Source organism: Tinamus guttatus, unplaced genomic scaffold (genome assembly GCF_059628265.1).
Source record: "Tinamus guttatus ecotype Peru unplaced genomic scaffold, ASM5962826v1 Tinamus_guttatus_pri_ptg000297l, whole genome shotgun sequence".
NCBI classification, from domain to species: domain Eukaryota; kingdom Metazoa; phylum Chordata; class Aves; order Tinamiformes; family Tinamidae; genus Tinamus; species Tinamus guttatus.
Window position 1 is genome coordinate 1,697,922 of NW_028288831.1, and position 17,594 is coordinate 1,715,515.

Here is a 17,594-nt window from a genome sequence, read left to right on the forward strand (position 1 = left end):
GTGGCCATGTTAGGTTCCAAGTGGTTCAAAGTAGGTTCAAAGCAGCAGGGACTTACTGTACAGTTCCACAGGATTAGAAGAAGCCAGCAGGAATAGGAGGCTTCCTTGAAAACCTCTGCAGCAGCAATCAGCTGCAAAAGATCCACGCCTTCATATGCAGAATGTATGTGTTGTGCTTGCACCTCCTGCTCATTTGGGGAGCAGGAGCAGAGACTGTGGCTGTATGAAATCTTGCTTTCCATTTGAACAAGAGGCTCTTTGCCTTTGCAAGCTTAAATCTGTTCTTTTAGGTGCCTTGACCCTTGTCAGGGAGGCTTTAGATTGAGCGCTGAATGCATGTGAATACGGAGAGAGGCATTGCATTAAGGCTGCTGGGCAAGATAAGAAGCAGTATGATAGCTGGATGGCAGGAAGGGAAAGAAATTGGGCACTCCAGCATAGTAGATTTGGTAGGGAGTGTTTTTTAGGTTCTGCAAAAGTGTCAGTGTGATGGAGTGTTGGGGAGAAAAAGATAAAACTAGGATACCTCAGAGAATGAGCCTGAAAAAATGGGTGTGAGAGAGGGAAAACAAGGAATGGAGACAACAGCAGAAGTCTGAGATGTGGAAAACTTGATTTCTGATGTGAATGGGGATTTGCTTGGTTATTTTGGGCAAACTTCTGCCAGCCTCATGTGCAGGACTGTTCTCCTTTGTACGTACAGTAATAGTCTATGACTGAGGGGAGATACTGGTTCCATAACCCGGTGATTGAGGTAATTGCTTGAAATGCAGATTTTTTTCGTTCAAGAAAGGAAGAAATGCTCCTTATGTACAGACCATGTCATAATTCACATTTCTTTTGAAAGTCCTGGTACTCATCTCGGTGTGATTTGAGGCCCTGACCTGGGAGCCTAGATCTAGGCCCATGTACCGACCTGCATCCCTGTCCCTGGGAATAGCCAGGGGGAGCAGGCGGAGCTGTGCAAGAGCCCTGGATACCTTGGCTGGGATTACATCACGGACTTGACACCTTGCCCAGTTTTTTGGAAAGATTCATTAACTTTTGGAGTGAACCTGAGCCAAGTTTTGAGTTACTAGTAGAAGATATATAGTTGTGTTTTTCCTCTCAGAAACCACATGGCATTGTATAGCTGAAGTAAAACCGAGTGGAAGTCTTTGTTTTTCCATGTGATGCTCCCCAGGAGTGTCTGGCTTCGTTCAGCCTCCTTTCCCACACTGCTCCGTGCCTCCCTGAGTGCAGCCGAGTTGCACCCCAGAAACAGCCCACTGCTCTGAGCCCTTCTGCCTCTCCGAGCTGTGTTCCTGCACGGTGCTGTGCTTGGTTGCCACCAGCCACTTGTGCTGTCCCTGTACTAGCCCCAGTCTGCAATGCTCGCTCCACCTTCAACCTGCCATCCTCTCATACACTTCAGTATCATCTTCTGCTTTGAGATTCAGCTTGAATTGCCCTGTCTTCTCTTTCCAGTTCTGGAATATTCTTCCTCCTGCTCGGAGCTGGGAAGCCTGGATTATCCTGTGCATGGTTGCAGGCTGTGCACTTTGCCTCTCCTTTCAAACCACTCAGTGCTGCCTTTGCTGCAGTGCTGCCCCACTCTGCGTGTCCTGTTCATCATCTGCCTGGGATCTTGCCACAGGGGACGGGGGAAACCTTGGAAAAAGCTTCCTTCAGTCCCATTTAAGTGACCGTAACACTCACTTTTACCCGTCTCTTTGTTCTCTGGCTGAGTTATAGAGAGCCGGGTACAGTTTGCCTGTGGGATCTCACTAATTCCCAACTTTACATGTTTAGGGAGTGTTCTGGCAAAGCTTTATTGGACCGAGGGACATCTCCAAGCTGAACTCCCTCGCACAGAACTGTTATTTTGGATTTGTGTTGATGTTTATGACTGGCTTGCTCATAGCTCATGCTTTGCCTCTAAAGCCAAAGTATCTGCTGTGCCGAGCCAGGGCCCTGGAGAACCAGCTCCGAGGCTGAGATGCTGGTGAGCATAAAGCCCACATTTTAGTGAGTTGTGGGCAAGGGTGGGTGTTTCAGCCCTGGGCTCCATGCTGAGGCAAACCTCAGGATTGTGGGATGGGGCAGAGTGCAGGAGAGGGGGCTCCAAGCAGCACCCAGCAGAGCTGAGGGCAGCAGGGACTTGCCTGCAACCTCCAATTAACCAAATCTCAGCTCCTCATGTATTTAATATACTTTTCTACTTCCCCCCTTTTTTTTTTCTTTTTTCTTTTTTTCTTCTCTCTGTAAGATCAGTTTTATGTGTGTGTTCTGTTTTTGGGCTGTTTTGTTTAGTGCTTTTCTTTATTTTTTTTTTTTCCCTGTGTGTTATCTCTCAAAGCACTGAATCAGCAAGGAACATCACCTTCCTTTTAATATAGCTAAATCTGTTTATGCAGAAGCTGGTTGCTGGGGGGTGGATTTGGGGAGCAGTGGCTGTAGGGCTCAGTGAGGTGCTTCCCTAAAGACCTGGATGCAAGGAAGGGGCTGCCGGGAGCCTGTACCCCAGGGCGATCATCTGTGCCTGCAAATGCCTTAGGTACTGTGCAGCCTTGACCCTGGCACACCTTTGCTCCCAAGCCCAAGGGCATCTTTAACGGCAAAATAATACTTCTATTTTTGTTTTTCTGTTGTTTTCCTCCTCGCTGTTTTTTTCCTAGTCTCTCCCCAATGAGACGTAACATTAATTACCGCAGTTAAAGGGAATTCAGTCTCCATTACTGTCTGCCACCCCTTTCCTCTTGGCTTGAACATCTGAAATTTCTCTCTCAAATGAAAGGGAAGGAAGAAAAAAATATGTAAATGCTGGGATTTTATTTATTTACTTTTTTGCACAGTGTCAATTAGAAAGGAATCAATATTTTTGTCATTATGCCTGTTGTGTTTTTCCCTATAATATTTGCTGTCATTTGGGTTTAATTGTGTTGTTTCCTCTTGTGTGGAAGTAAATCTTATCTGTTTTGGATTAAAATTCAATGAAGGTCACAGCAGCTCGAAAACTTACCAGGCTGCAGCAATTAATGTTCATTTGGCTTTGATAAATTGGAATGTTCCCCACAATAGGACTGGAGTGGATTTCAGAAGCAATAATTCTTCCATTAACTCAATGATTCCCCGCATGATAGAGCGTCTTGTCACTGCTCTGTTTGTCATCTGTCACTTCAAGGAGCTGGGCATATGCCTGATATGATTTATCATGATTATTGGGGTTGCTTGTGTCAAAACATTTTAAACCACTAATTATTCTAGCCTTGTGAACTGCTGAATTCGCCAAACATAATATATACATATTTTGTACCACTTTCTTTGCCTTTTTAATTATTGTTCTGGGTTATTGTAAATCCAGATTTAGGGCTTCATGTAGGAGCAGTTGGTTTTAAATGGGGTCTTGCTTAGGGCTCCAAGGGAGAGGAGATGTGGGTGCCAGGAGGAGGTGCACATGCAATCTCTGAGCTGAGCCCTTGCAGGTCTGTGACCTGCAGCCACGTGCTCTGCATCTGCTGGGACCGTGGTGGCCCTTGGGGGCTTCTCCTTGCCTGACTGCTGCAAATAGCACCATGGGACTCTTGTAACAGCCAAAAAATGTGGCTACCAGTGCTACAGACTGGGCTCTTCACCTTATGCCTGTATGAGTGATGCTGGTGAAGTCCCTGGATGTGGGTTGGGAGATCAGAGTGGGTGTGTGCAAGCGTTTGTATGAGTTATCCATCGACTCACATGTGGCTCCAACAGAAATAAGACAGGCCCTTTTGAGAAGGGCAGCAAACAAAAGCCTTGTTTCATCTCCTCCTCATCTTCCTGCTAGGGAGTGTTTGAGTGTCTGGAATAGAAGGTGAGCAGGCCTCACCAGGCTGTGTTTTTGTGTGCCTACTTTCTGCTGGCTGATGTTGGCAGTAGCCACTTCACTGCTGGATTCTACGTCTCCCAGCAGATTGTTTTTCAGCTCTTATTTATGCGGGTTTCCTTTTTTCTTGTTCTTATGCATCCTGATGTTTCCCTAATGATCGGCCTTCAGTGCTGTGTTCTGTCAGCTAGCGAGATGGGTATAAAGTTGCTCTTAAACACTTCACTCTGATTTAGCAACCTGCTCCGGCACGCTCTGAAGTGGAGCCTGGGGAGGGATTCTGTGGGCCAGGCTCACCTCGCTGCAGCCCCCAAAATCAATCCTGGCGCGTGCGGTTTCGCATCGCTGCCTGGCGGGCACAAGTGCCGGGACTGGCTCTATAGCTTCTTAAGTCCTGCAATCATATAGACGAGCAGGTGGAATTTAAGAAGCAGTTGCTCTTTCCTTCTGGAGGCTTTTTTTTCTGCTGTCATTCAGTAAGGGCCGTGACAAGTGCATTCATTTGCTTATTTTTTAACCTGTGAACCGTATCATGGCTCTCCTTCTCTCTCCATGCTACACTGCCCATGTTTCCTCAAGGAGCCTGGTTCTCATTAGGATCTTGGCTTTCGGCTCGGCTGCACGAAGCGTTATGTGGGGCTTCGTGCTTGTCCTGTGAGCGATGTGCAATCACTCGGGTGTGATCCGAGCCTTTCCCCAAGCACCCGTGTTTTCCCATGCTGAAAGAACCCCTTGGCGCGTATCCATTTCTCAGATGGCTGCTCTGATCGCAGCATCTGCCCAGTGTGGTGGACACGATCATGCGGTCTTCTCGATACAGCTTTGCTAGTGCAATTTCCTTTGTATCTGCATATGCTGGCAGAGGTTACTTTCTTTCCCATAAGGGCTTATCAGGAACCACCAAAACTGCTTATCTGAGTGTGTACAGGAGGGAGAGAAGAGGGGGAACCAAACGTTTGAGCTCTACTGGGGAGAGGTGCAACTTTTGTGTACAGATAAGACTGCAACCTTGTGCAGAGCTGGTGATCCTCATCCTCCCCAGCAGACAGGTCTCCAAGTGAGCGCTCCTGTTCTCGTGTGCCGTACAGATGTGTGCCTTGAGGTGTGCAATCCCTCGGCTTTAATGTTCCCTTCTTCTTGGCAGGCACATGGGTACTGTTGCATCTTCCTACCCTTCTATGTAGTGCTCGTCTCGGTGCAAAGCTTCTCAATGGATTTACTTCCCACCTGACTATAGTCACAGCTGGCATCCTGACGTGTCCTGTGGGTGTTGTTGGCCACTCCAGTGGAGCTAAGTGCTCCAGCAGACGTAAAATGTTGCTTGAACCTTGTTCTCTTTCTTTGCTGTGTATCTTGCTGATGGCAGCACTGAAGCTCCTGTCAGCCAGCTCAATTGGAAAAAAATGGTGTAACATGAATAATGAGGTAATGAAGAAGGCACAACATCTGTGTCATCATTTCTGCACCAGGAGGTCAACTAGATTCATAAAACATGCACTTCCAGCTTGTGATATGTTTAGGAATTAATTAGGGTAGGGAGAGAATTGCTGCAGTAGCAGATTTCCTTTACTGAAAGGTATTAAAAACCCAAATTGATCTCAAATGAGTTGTTTCAAAATGGAGAACTGAGTTCAGCGTGTTCCCCCTATGAAAATCTTATTCTACTTATGGAAATGGGGAAAGGAGTTGCCTAGCTGAACCTCTGCATAGGACCAAACATCCAGCAATACCACGAAATCGGAGCAGGTGCTCAGCATGGTTGACAAATCAAAGCCATTGGTGCCTTGCCTGTGGTAGCAGCAGTGTGTCAGCAGCCCTCGCTGGGCCCCTGATGGACATACCTAAGGTGGTCCCTCAGCTGCCTTGCCAGGGAAGGAGTTGGCTGAGGATGCTATATCCAGACCTTTGCTGAGGCCCCAGATGGAGGGCTGAGTGCCTGCAGAACCTGATGATTTTGAGGCCTGGGAGGAGCTCAACACTGGACTTCACTCTAATGAACTCCTTAACTCTTCCCTGTGCTGTCTGAAGCATCTTGAAGCCAGTGAGACTCAGAGGAATGCATAAAACTACAAGCGTGTGGTTAAGCCCATGCAGGAAAGGGTTGCTATTTCAAGCTTTGATCAGGAATTCTGTGTGTTTGTCCCAGCCCCTCGCCCATACCTTGCAAATTTATAGGAGATATGAACATTTCCTTGCTGGTCCCACGAGGTGACCCTTTCCTGGATGGGGGAACGTGGAGGCTCGAGGGGGAAGAAGGAATGAGATGGGCCCTCAAAGGGGAGGAGTGGGCAGGGGCTGTGCAAAGGGAAGAGGAGATTAGATGAAATCTTAGTTCAGCAGCATGGTTGAGTGCAGCAAGAAGGAGGTCTCCTTGTCTTTTCCCTGCAGTGCTGTCGATAGCATCTGCTTGCTCTTGTGGTGGGAACATTCTTGAGCTTGGAGTTTCATTTCCATAATGTTCCATTAACTAACTTTTTGTGGGCTGGAAAAAGAAGCCTCTTTCTTTCACCCTCCCTCTCTTCTCCGCTTACCTCATCCGTTATAGAAATAGTATAAAAAGGGTACTAAGTATAATTAATGACGTGCTCTTGTATTTAGGGAATTCATTTGGGGGGATTTGTCTTTAAAGTGTCATTTTTGTGACAAAGGCACCCGTTAATAATTTTTCACTAATTCTCAATGTTTTCTACCTTAGTTACCATGAATACATAAAATATGTTAAAACATTCTATCTAGCAAAATCTTCCCCCTGCCCTGCTCCACAACTGTGTTAAAATATGTAACTGGAGTGCTTGATTTGCATCTCTGATAAAGTGAGGCTGAATAAATACTCCTAGTTCATCCAAACTGAGGAGAAAACTAACTTTCTTGATTCATCCCCAGAGCAATCGGAGTTAGTACCCAGAGAAAAGCAGCCATAGGAAGTGTTTGGGAGGGTCTTGCTTTTTGCAGATGGTATCAATTGTGTGGGATGTGCCTGCAGCCTTAGAAAATTCCCGTTTCCATGTGCTGAGAAAGAGAGAAAATGATTGGAGAACAAAAAGCAAAGTATTCTTCTTGGGTAGCCAGTATGGTCAGGGGATACAAGAGCTAGAAGGTTGATGCTGAAATAGTGAGGAGATGGGGGGGAAAAATGCAGAAGAAAGGTTTTGAAAAGAAGGCAGGGGAGCATTGGTATTCCTCTCCTTCCTCTCCTCTGTACAAGAGGAAGAATTTGTAGTTCTGCGCCGTGGCAGGGCGTCACTTGCATCTCTGATTCTTGACCTTTTCTTGTTGTTCCTTCTCTAAGCATGGGCAAAGCAGAGGGAAAAGTCAAGCTGTGGTGTTGGAGCTCTGACTCGGCTCCTGGTTTGCAGAGCTGTCAAGAGGAAGGCGCATCCTCGTCCTGCACGGACGTGTTGTTCTCGTTGCCTGCAGCTGGTTTCTCCTCGCTGCAGGTGTCTAGGAGAAAGCAATTCTGTGCGGGAGCCCGGTGCTAATCTTTTGTGTTATGTTTGAGTGTAAAGTGCCTGGAGTATTTGATAGGTACCTTTGAAACACTGAAGTAAACACAGAAATGCTTTGCAGCTACCAGCCCAGATTTAATCACTTTAAACTGCCAGTCTCAAAACTACCTGGGATGCTACAGTAATGATCACGAGTACAGCCGGGCTTGCCTTGGAAACCAGAACATCAACCACTCCAGGCAATGGGACCTGCAATGTTTTGCCGGGGAAAGAAGGTGAATAAGGTAGGGGGGTTTCTGGGTTTGCATGTCCCAGAGATCAAAGGTACTTACTTAAGAAGGAAACTGGTGGCAGGAGCTGCCTCAGGTTGCTGCAATTCCTGCTTTCTAGCAGGAAAAACTCAGCCTTTGGCCCTGGCTACGCAGGGAGCAGTGTTGGGCAATGCACTGTCTTGGTCTGAGGCCTTTTCTATTTCAGCTGCAAGATCTGTGTGTGCTTCAGTGCTGGTCTGATTTCCTGTCAGATATGCAGTGTATCTAACCTTTTCCTACAGCCCTTGTGCTATTCTCAGAACCCCCTGGCCTCTGTAGTGATTCTTTTTTAAATGTGTGGTGCAAGTTAGAAGCATGTTAGAAGCCAGCTGGGAAAGAGGCAAAAAAAGAAAAAGCTTATATCTGACTTAAAATATTGTCTGTATCAGGAGTTAGTTTGCATAAAGGCGAACTATGATAAACTTTGTTTACAGTAGTTTAAAGATGACTGTGAAAGACTTGATGCTGCAGTTCTGCAAAAGACTGACTTCTCATTTTGTTGGCAAATCCCAAAGATTTAAGTAAGTTTTAATGACAGAAATGTAATATCTTATTTGTCCCCAGAAATGTGATGTTTGCTTTCACTTTGGGCTTTTCTTTTTCCATTTATAAATAAACTAGGCTTAGGAACTAGGTTCCATAAGGCAACATAATAACGCGAAAAGGCAGAATGCTTTTTGTTTAGAAAAGTGTCAGAATGAAATGTTTCTCCTCTTCAACACTTTCCATATTTGCCCCCCTAAAAGCACTTGCACTTTAGTTTCAGCTGATGCAAAGCTGTCGAAGTAGATAACCTATTTTGCTGAAAATCTTGCCAAGTTCTCCTTTGAGTAAGTGTGGCTAAATCAGAGTTGCACTGGTGGAAAAGTGGTGAGTTTTGAAAGATGAGGACCTGGCCATCTTTTACCAAAGAGGCTATTTAAATAGATGTTTCTCCCATTTCTGCCATGCCCAGGAAAATGGGAGTAGAAAACTCACTAGAAAGAAAATCAGAGTGATTGCTTCTTTCCAGGATGAAGGACAGGCTGAAATACCTGCTGACCTGAAGGAGGGGGAATATCCTCATGCATCCAGTGGTGAATCTCCTAATCATCAGAGGGCTACTAATATAGCTGCAATTTTTTTTTTTTTTTTTTTTAGCAGTGTGTGTGCCTGGATGTTGTTGCTGAGGGAAGTTAGGCAAAATTCCCACTGACTTAATTGGGAATAACATCAGGCCAAGAGTGGTTATTTTTACCTGACATTGTTCCTGCTCCACTGTCTCTCTCCCTCCCCTCGCCTCTCTGGACGAAAAGGAACGTGCTCTATTTTAGCCTTCAAAAGATCTCCACGAGCTCTGAACAGCAGCCTTGCATTCGTGGTGTGAAGCAAAGAAAATAAACGAATTATGTGTATTTTAAAATCCAATTATCTGAAACTTCTGGAAAATAAATATTCCTGAGAAGAGGACCCTTTTGATGGGCATGGCAGCTGCTGAGGTCGCCCCTCTCCTCCAGACTGGGACCAGACGTGCTCAAGGTCAGGCTGGATTTGTTGTGGTCGCTGGCAGGGGACAGGCCAGGGGCAGCATTTGGCTCGGCTGGGACATGCTGGGCTTGCAGCATTGTGGCACCTTCTTCACTGCATTGCTCTTTAACCAACAGCAAAACTGGCTCTTCTCCCTTTCTCACCTTTCTCCTTTGTCCTTCTGCGGGAAAGAGGGTTTAGTTGGTTTGCTAGTAAGAAGCCTTATGTTGAGCCTGTTGCTTGGTTGGAGGCTGCTGTTTCATCTGCCCCTGAGAGATGTGGCCCCTTCCAGTATCAGAGCCAAGACCAGGCACCCAGACCTGCAGCAAAAGGCCGGGCCCAAACTAGTTGAGCAGCACACACGGATGCTGGCGGCCCTCTCCACGAGAGCCGTAGCAAGGCAGGAACCAGGAGGTGTTGGGATTTGCTCAGTCATAGCCAGCTGCTCTGCCTCTTCCCCAGTGCTGTTGGTTTCCTCTCTTTGGACGTGGAGGTGAGAAGCCTGTGTGCAGGAGCAGGCAGGACTTCAGAGTGATGCTCGCGCTGTGTCAGATGTCTCTGTTTTGCTTTGCAGTGGCATCTCTGGTTCCAAACTCTTTGCTAGTCACTCCTTAAGCGAGCTTCAACTCTCCTGCTATCATAAGCATGTTCTTGTTTATTGCAAGAACTCTTGAGCCTTGGAGGAAAACCTAGGGGAGGAGGTGGTGATGGCAGCAATTGCAAAGAGCCTGGGGGGAAGGAGGGGTTGGGGAAGCAGAGAGCAGCACTGGAATTGAAATTACAGCCTGTTTTGCAAACATTGCAATGATTTGAGAGTATCGTTCAGCTCTAGTGGGAGCGGAGAGCCTCTGTATTGGGGGAGAGGCTGTGATAAAGCAAAAATAAACAGATGGGCAGCCCTGTTTGGAGAGGGAGAGCAATGTATGTTGCAGTTGCATGGCAGCATGAAATTGCAAAGGGGGATGATTGGACGGAAAGCACTGGTCCTGCGTTAATGCCCCAAAGAGACTCTTGGTATGATTAAGCTGCAGGTTTTGCTTGGCCTCTCCTGGAGATCCATCATTATTCATGTCAGCACCAGGCCTCTCAGACTCTCTCTGCCACAGAAATTAATGATTTGAACTCGACGACCCACTCACACAAGGGGATGAGGCTCCATAAGGCAGCACAACCGCTCTGCGGAGCGGCAGCATCCTTCCGAGGGGAGAGCTGTGTCCTGGGGAAGATGGTCCTGGAAGGACGCGTGTCCCTGCATGCGTGTGCCCTGGTGGGAGGCAGCCCCCGGCACAGGTCACCCGCATTGGCCCGGAGCCACTTGTGCTCCACAGGGCTCTGCCCTAGGGAGCTCTCGGCCCTGCCACCCCAGCTGGTCCTCGCGGAGGGAGGGCTGCATAAATACGAGCAGCCTGCTCTGCTTCCAGGGCAGGCTCGAGCTTTCTCAGCGTTGCACGGGGTAGCTGAGTCTCTTGAGTTATGTGGTAGCGGCGCTTGCCAGCACGATGCACAAGGATGGGAAGAACAGCGTTAATGATAAAGTAATGTGCTGTGCATCTCTGCCAGCCGCTGTTTTAAAGTGATCACACTTCATCTTACCATGCCTTGCTGGTCTTCTGGGCATCGCTGCTGACAGCTGATGTCTTGTCATGTTGCCTTTACATGCTGGGATACCTTTTCTATTACCTATTCTGCTGCAGTGGGTGAGAGCGGAGGTTACTCTTCCTTCCTCGGATAAAACAATCCTGTTTAATAGAGCGCACGGCTCTGCACCAAGGGGATCAGAGCTTAGCCCTGGCACGAGGCTTGGGCTTGTGTGCTGAGCTCCAGGTGCTGCTGGGTTAGATAGCTGGGACTGTCCCCCTTCTCTCCCAATCTGTCACCTTCCTTTCTTCCTCCTTATAAAATGTGGTAAAACATCAGGCTCATCTGTTCTTCCCTGGGAGACTGGTGCTCCCAGCTGTGATGTTCAGGCTATGGAAGATACTGCAGGCAAAATCCTCCCCCCGGGCACTGGTGTGCTCCTTCCTGGGGCAGCAGAGCGGGTGTCTCTGAGGGGCTGCTGCTCCCGTCCAGGAGGAGAGGGTGCCCAGGACGGCCGTGCTGACCGGCTTCCCCTCTTGGCTTGGCAAATTTCCTGGCAAATTCCCTCTTTTCCCCCGTGCGTGCAGGCCTATGGGCAGAGCTGGGGCTGCACACCAGGCAGTGATGTTCTCCAGGGACCTGCTGAGGTAACGGGGACACCTGGGTCAGATGAAACTCCTCATCTCAGGGTGGAGGCCTTGCTTCTGCAGGCTCTGTAGAGCCACTTGGGTGTGTGGGGAGATGTGTGTGTGACTGCATCCCCTGCTGGGAGGAGGAGCCATCCCAGCACATGTCCTGTCACCTGTGGCCACAGCTCCATCCCCTCAAACTGTCCCTATTTCCTTTAACAAAGAAAGCCATGTGGGGTTTTTGTGCATTGAAATGGCTCCTTTTCACTTTTTTTCATGCTCTTCCTCCCTGGCGTGCAGGTCTGTGAGGGGGAGGGAGCCTTCGGCCAAGCTCTCCATCACATGTCCCTTGTTTTTCTGCGTTATTTTTTCCCCACGGCTGCCCTTGCCAATGAAAGGACGCTGTATAGCCACGGAGACTGGCAGGGGCCGTAAAGGCAGCTGCCAACAGCCTCAGTGTCTGAAAAGGCTTTGGAAAGGCGAGCTCTAAATTAGCTCCCAAATCTTCTTTTTTTCTTTCCCTTTGGTGAAAGAGCCCCTCAGAGCAACCCCAAATCCCTGTTTTGTTGCTGGGCACCCTCCCAGTTCCGTCTTTGCCATCGCACGAGCCTGGATCTAGGGAGACCCTGGGCCCTGGGTGGCCCGAGGCTGGTGCCGTGGCTGGAGCGGCACCGCGGGAAGGTGAAAGAGCCGATGTCCCCGTGTCCCCCTGCTCGCAGCCCCTCTGCTCCTTTCCAGCCCTGCCCGCTGCAGGGAGCTCGGCTGCTTCCACGGCCGCTTTGCAGCCCTCGCCTGGCAAGAGCTGCGCGGGCGCTCGGCTGCGGGAGGCCACGGGGAAGGACGTAGTTGACCGATGGCTGCTGGAAAGCCCTGGAGGCTGCGGCTGTGCTCATCCCCAGGGCGCTGCTCGGTGGAGCCAAGGTCGTGGTGTCACGGGGCTGGGACATCTGGGGCCAGATGAAGCCCCAGGAGTGGGGAGCAGCACAACTGCTGCCCCGAAACCGCTCGAGGAGGAGGCTACCCGTGCTGAGACCAGCAACTGTTCCCCCACCCTGGGTTCCTGCCCTTGCCGGGTCAGGCAGTGGCGGTGGCATCTGTTTCAGTAGAAACGTGAGGTGAGAGTGGGGGAAGCAGCTTTGCTGCTGTGCATTGGAAGGGCAGAGCGGATCCACGGCTGGGATTCCTGCCTGGGCTGTTGTGTCCTTGCAGGGAGATGGTTGCACTCAGGGTGAGCCTGGACAGTGGGCCCTGCTTGGCCAGGCTGTCACGTTTGTGCAGGGTGACGGGATGCTGCGTCACTTCTGTGCCCCCCGCTTCCTTGCCTCCTGCAGTAGAGATGCAGAGGGCTTAGTTTTGGGGTCCGTATGGCAAATGCCCTGCTTCAGCTCAGCACCCCACCGGCCGCCCAGAGTGCAAGTTGCTCTTCAGACATCTCAGTGGCCCTGTGCAAGCAGCCGTGTGCTTGTGTCACTCACGGAGCTTGGACATCCAACGTGCCCTGGTCTCTCAACCTCAAACCAACCCAGAAGGAGCTCTGGGGCCTTGTGCTCCCAGGTGCCTGGATTCCTGCCTAGGTGTCCTGCAGTGGAGCAGGGGCTCCAGGGACGGCCTCGGCGAGGGAACCGGCTCTTCCCACCCAGCCACCGCTGGAGCGGCTCTGCCTCCCGCGTCTTTGGGGATGGCCCGTGCGTGGGAGAGCGCGAGCTCTGAAACGCAGCCTCGGGCGCTGAAGTCTGCCCGCTTCATCCTAGCCGAGAATGTCTTGGGAAATAGCAGAGGAAAATTCCACTTCCAGAGGTGTGTATTTTTTTTCTCTTATTTTTAAGGCTCTGCTTAACTCATGCTCTCTTTCCCCCTCCTCTCGCTCTGCAGCCAGCTCTGAAGCAGAAGTGGGATTTTTCTGCCAATGCAATGATTAGCCTTTCTGCTAATGACCCAAGAACAGCATCCAAAATAAATGAGCCCAACCTGCTCATCTTACTAGCCAAATGATTGCAAGGAAAGAGGAAATATTTGCAAAAAATGCTTAGGCAGCTGGAATTTGGAAGTCTAGTAGATGGCTATAAGTGTGGTGAGGGGTAGGCGAGCTATGGATCTTCCACCAGCTGTCCCTTTCCTGGCAGGGAGGGAGCCTCTGGGTTATCGTGGTGCTTCTGCTCATCTTTTGCTCTCCCTTTGGAAAATAACCTTGCTACTCTGGAGCTGCAGCTCCCAGGGTCCTGCTTGCTGCAGCTTTGATGGTTCCCATGGGCAAGAAGCCCTTTTCCCTGGGGTTTCAGAAAACCTTCAGCTTTCCTGAGCTCCTAGCCCAGATGTCTCAGTGCTGTCATTGTCCCATCTAGCCTTCCTCCAGCGCGAGGCCTTTGTCGTGTTGGGAGCCCCGGGATGGGCTCCAGGCCGGTAGGCAGACCAGACCACGTGGATTTCCCGGGAACTGCATTGTGTTCAGTTTTGCAGGCATGGAAGTTGCTGTGTGGTTTTTCCAGACATCTTGTCTAGAAGGCTTATATCCTCAGTTTGGGCAGGGGCAGCCTTTTGTAAGGAGTAATTTTGCAGACAAATTGTTCTTGCCAACCTTTCCCCTTGTGCACCCTCAGGATATGCAGGAATCTGCAAAATTAAGGTTTCTGTGGCAGTCAGCGAGGTGACAGGCCTGTCTGGGCTATTGGCTCCATTATGGTCCTTGCCATGTTCTGCAGCTCCCACCTGGTCCCCTAGCAGGGATGGAAAGGCTGGAGCAGTGAGGAATATGCAGGGGAGTCTTCCTTATCGTGTAGGTCAGGACAGATTTAACCAAGCTGCCAAAGCAGAGCCGATAGTTAGCTGAACTTAGACATCTCTTCTGACCCAGTTATTGCTACATCCTACAGCTTTACTTTCGATGGTCCTCTTTTCCTGCAGCTGCGAGCCTTCTCTGGTGCTTTTTGTCCCCTCAGATGGCAGATGGCCTTGTAGACTAGAGCTTTATCTGTCCCTAGCAGTTCTTCTCTTATCCATCCTCACATCTCTCCTTCAAGGTTTTCCACACTTCAGAGGCTTGGGGCTTCTCTGCAGACAGACCGGATAGAAGAGTTGTTCTGTTGCAAGTTTCCAAAGTGCTATATGAGGCCAAGCTTTTTGCTGGTTTGGGAAGCAGCTAGATCTGAAAACAGCCTTGTCATACTCAGGCTGAAGTGCAAGGAGGAAAGGCAGCTCTTGTGGTGCTCAGTTCCTGCTGCATCTTCTTTTTGTGCAGGCTCTGCCACTGCTGAGCTCTGCCCTGAGCAAAGGGCTCAGCAGGAGCGTCCCTGAACTTCCTTCCAGTGCGGTCGAGTCCTTCTCTGTGGGGCAGACTTGGTCCGCAAAGTGTTCTGTCCTCGCACCGGCATGTCTGGACTGAGAGTTTCTGTCCTCCTGCAATGCTGGAGGATGTGTCTGCTGGCGTGCACTGCTGACTGCTGCTCCGAAAGGTGCTAATGACTTTTTAACACGGTGCAGCAGCAGATCAGAACATGGGCTATGAGATAATGTTTGTTCTGACCATATAAATAGAATCCTATATTTCAGCACGAGGGGCACCTACCGGAGTGGAGCTGGGGCTGCTACCTCTCATTTCTCTGGCTCGGCGATGTCTGTCACCTTTAAAAACAGAGATTGAGAGTGTGGAAACGTGGTTCATCTGCCCGGTCGCTGCATGCACGAATGTCTTGGAACACCCCTTTCCTGCTAAAAGGACTGCTAATGTCCTGACCCTAGCGTGCTGCTTCTCCAGGATGCAGCCAAACAGCGAGTGAAACAGGGGTAGCTGTTGCTGAGAGGGGCCCTGGTGCAACCCAGGGTGGCCAGTGCAGCCACCCTTTTGCAGGTTGTTTGGGAAGTTACTGGTGTGGGACTAGTTTTGGCTAGGAGGAAGGTTCATTTTGGCCTGCCCATGTGGTCCAGAGTGGTGTTGCAAATGCGCTGCTGATACCTCTGTATCTCTGCTGGTCCTCGCGTGCACTCGTGCAACAGGAAGGACAAGGGATGTCGTGCTGGTTTTGTGGGCTGAGTTTGAGATGCACCTTCACTGGGAAAGTGCAGAACTCTGCTGCGTGTCCTGAAGGCTCCTTGTCTTCTCCTTGCATCTGCACTTCACTTCCAGGGGTACATGGACACTAGAGATAGAGATACTCCCGGTTTCACTTGTTATGTGTCTGTGTGGGGTGTTTTTTTTTTTTTTTTTTTTTTTTTTTTTTTTTTTTTTTTTTTTTTTAATGTATTGTTCCCCATATTGGCACAGGGTTGTTTCCTCAGCCCCTAAAAGGCTCCCCAGAAGCACTTGCACAGCTGCAACGTGATGCACTTGTAGCTGAGACCAGCCCTGAATGCAAAACCCAGGTAGCTTTGAAGCTGGCTGTATCGCATCAAAGGACTGGCCAAGCGAGTGCGACGTCCTGTTTGATTTCAGATCAAAATGCCCTTGTTCTTCCTGTCCCTTCCCAAGCGAAGGCAGCTGGAGACTTGGCTCACAACGTGCCAGCTCCAAAGAATTGGGAGGAGGAGGAGGAAGAGCTGCTCTTCCTTCAAGCCCCCCACGTGCCTGCCATATGCTTGACCTTTCTGCGGTGGCCAAGCTGAGGGACTGCAGTGCTGCCCGTGGGCTCAGTGTCACTGCTCGCTTGTCCTTGCCAGACCCTCTGCTCCCATCACATCTCCCATCCTCCTGGAGAGCCATCGTGTGCACCCTCTTTATGCTGGGAGTCCCGCAGTGGCTCTTCAGCAGGCAAATAAGCAGAGCTGAATTACAACCAAAACGAATTCATGCACATTGTTTGTGTATGTATATATAATATAAACTTTATATATATATTTGTGTGTATATCCATACATATATAACTAAGCCAGGATATAAAAAGCATGATGTTCAGAAATAGAAATTATGTTCCTTTCTTAAAGTGCATTCATGTATAAATAGTTCTTTGCCTTTTTTCTGTTTTTATAAACTTAAATTGCTAAAGTGTCTTGGATTTTTCTTCCTTTCCTAATTGGCAAGGGGATTGCTAATTGTACACTTTTGTTCTGAGAAGTTTCAAATTAAAATGATCATCTGTGCTGAAAAATATCCTGACAGTGCAAATACCCAAAACTCAAACATGAAGTGGATAAGCAAATGACTCTCATTATATATACAGCCATCAATGTGTTTCACTGAACTGAATTTCCCTAGAAAGCTGCCTTCAATCTTTGGAGCTTTGGAATAGGTGGGAGTCAGGAGCTGAAGTAACTTGGGTACAGATGAAAATCTCCCTCTTTCTGCCTGACTATACACCACTTTTGAAGGGTTGACTTGTTTAGGAAACCCTGGCTCAATGCAGCTTTTTTAAACAAGTTTTTCAGGTTACTGCTTTGGAAGGTATGGTTTTTTGTGACTGAAGTTTTTGTCATCTTTTGTGGGGGAAGCAAGCAGCTTTTTATGAAAATTAGATTTTTTTTCTGTAATTCAAACCTCACGTTTGCTTAACCTGTCAATGACATTGACATCAGTAGGGATACTCCAAAGTGTAAAGCTGCCTTCCTTTTCCAGGATCAGAATTCCTCTTTCATAGGATCTCAAAAGTGGAAGAGATTTGGACAGGTTGTTGAATCGGTTGCTGTAACCCCTGGGCAAGATCAATAAGCCTTTGTCATTCCTGATGGATGTTTCTGTAGCCTGTTCTACGGGCTTTCTGGTCCCCCCCCAGGCAGTTGTTGCAGGGCCTCACTCTCTGAAGCAGATTTGGGTTTGGACTGTGGCTGACCCGCAGAGGAGCGGCCTTAGAAAATGCAATAAAACACACTTGTAGCATGTTGACTTCAGCCCAAGTTTGCAAAAGAGTAATTTTTCAAATAAATTTTACAGTGTTTTGGCCTGATTTAAATAAGCAGGTGGTTTGAAGTGATTGATTGAAATCCTCTTCCTGTAAATGTTTTGCTCCAAGGATTTAGCTTCAAATGTTTTGCTTGCCTTAGCGAGCAGGAATGCAGCCTGGCAGTCATCCCCTGGCGTTACTCTCCACTGCTCTGCCGTGGCCTGGGGCTCCTTGGGTTGGCGATGCTGGAGCTTGCATGTGTGTGGAGGGCTATGGAGGTTCAACACCTCCAAGGGCTCAGAGGAGAAAGATGAAATAGTTTATTTTGAGGTGGTTAGTGTTTGAGCTGGATGGAGGTTGCTTTCAAGGAGCTCACAGTGGGTTCTTAATTCTTGGGCAAGAGGGGATGTGGAGAGCCAGGCCCTGGGCAGCTCTTTTCTTCACCTCTCTGGGATGCAGGAGACTTGGGGAGATGC

General features: G+C 49.0%; 1 protein-coding gene across 1 annotated transcript in view; it reads left to right on the forward strand.

The window, feature by feature from the left end:
- The window catches only part of ASTN2 (astrotactin 2), a 351,063-nt gene that overhangs the window by 54,913 nt on the left and 278,556 nt on the right, over window positions 1-17,594 (forward strand). The window lies entirely within an intron of this gene.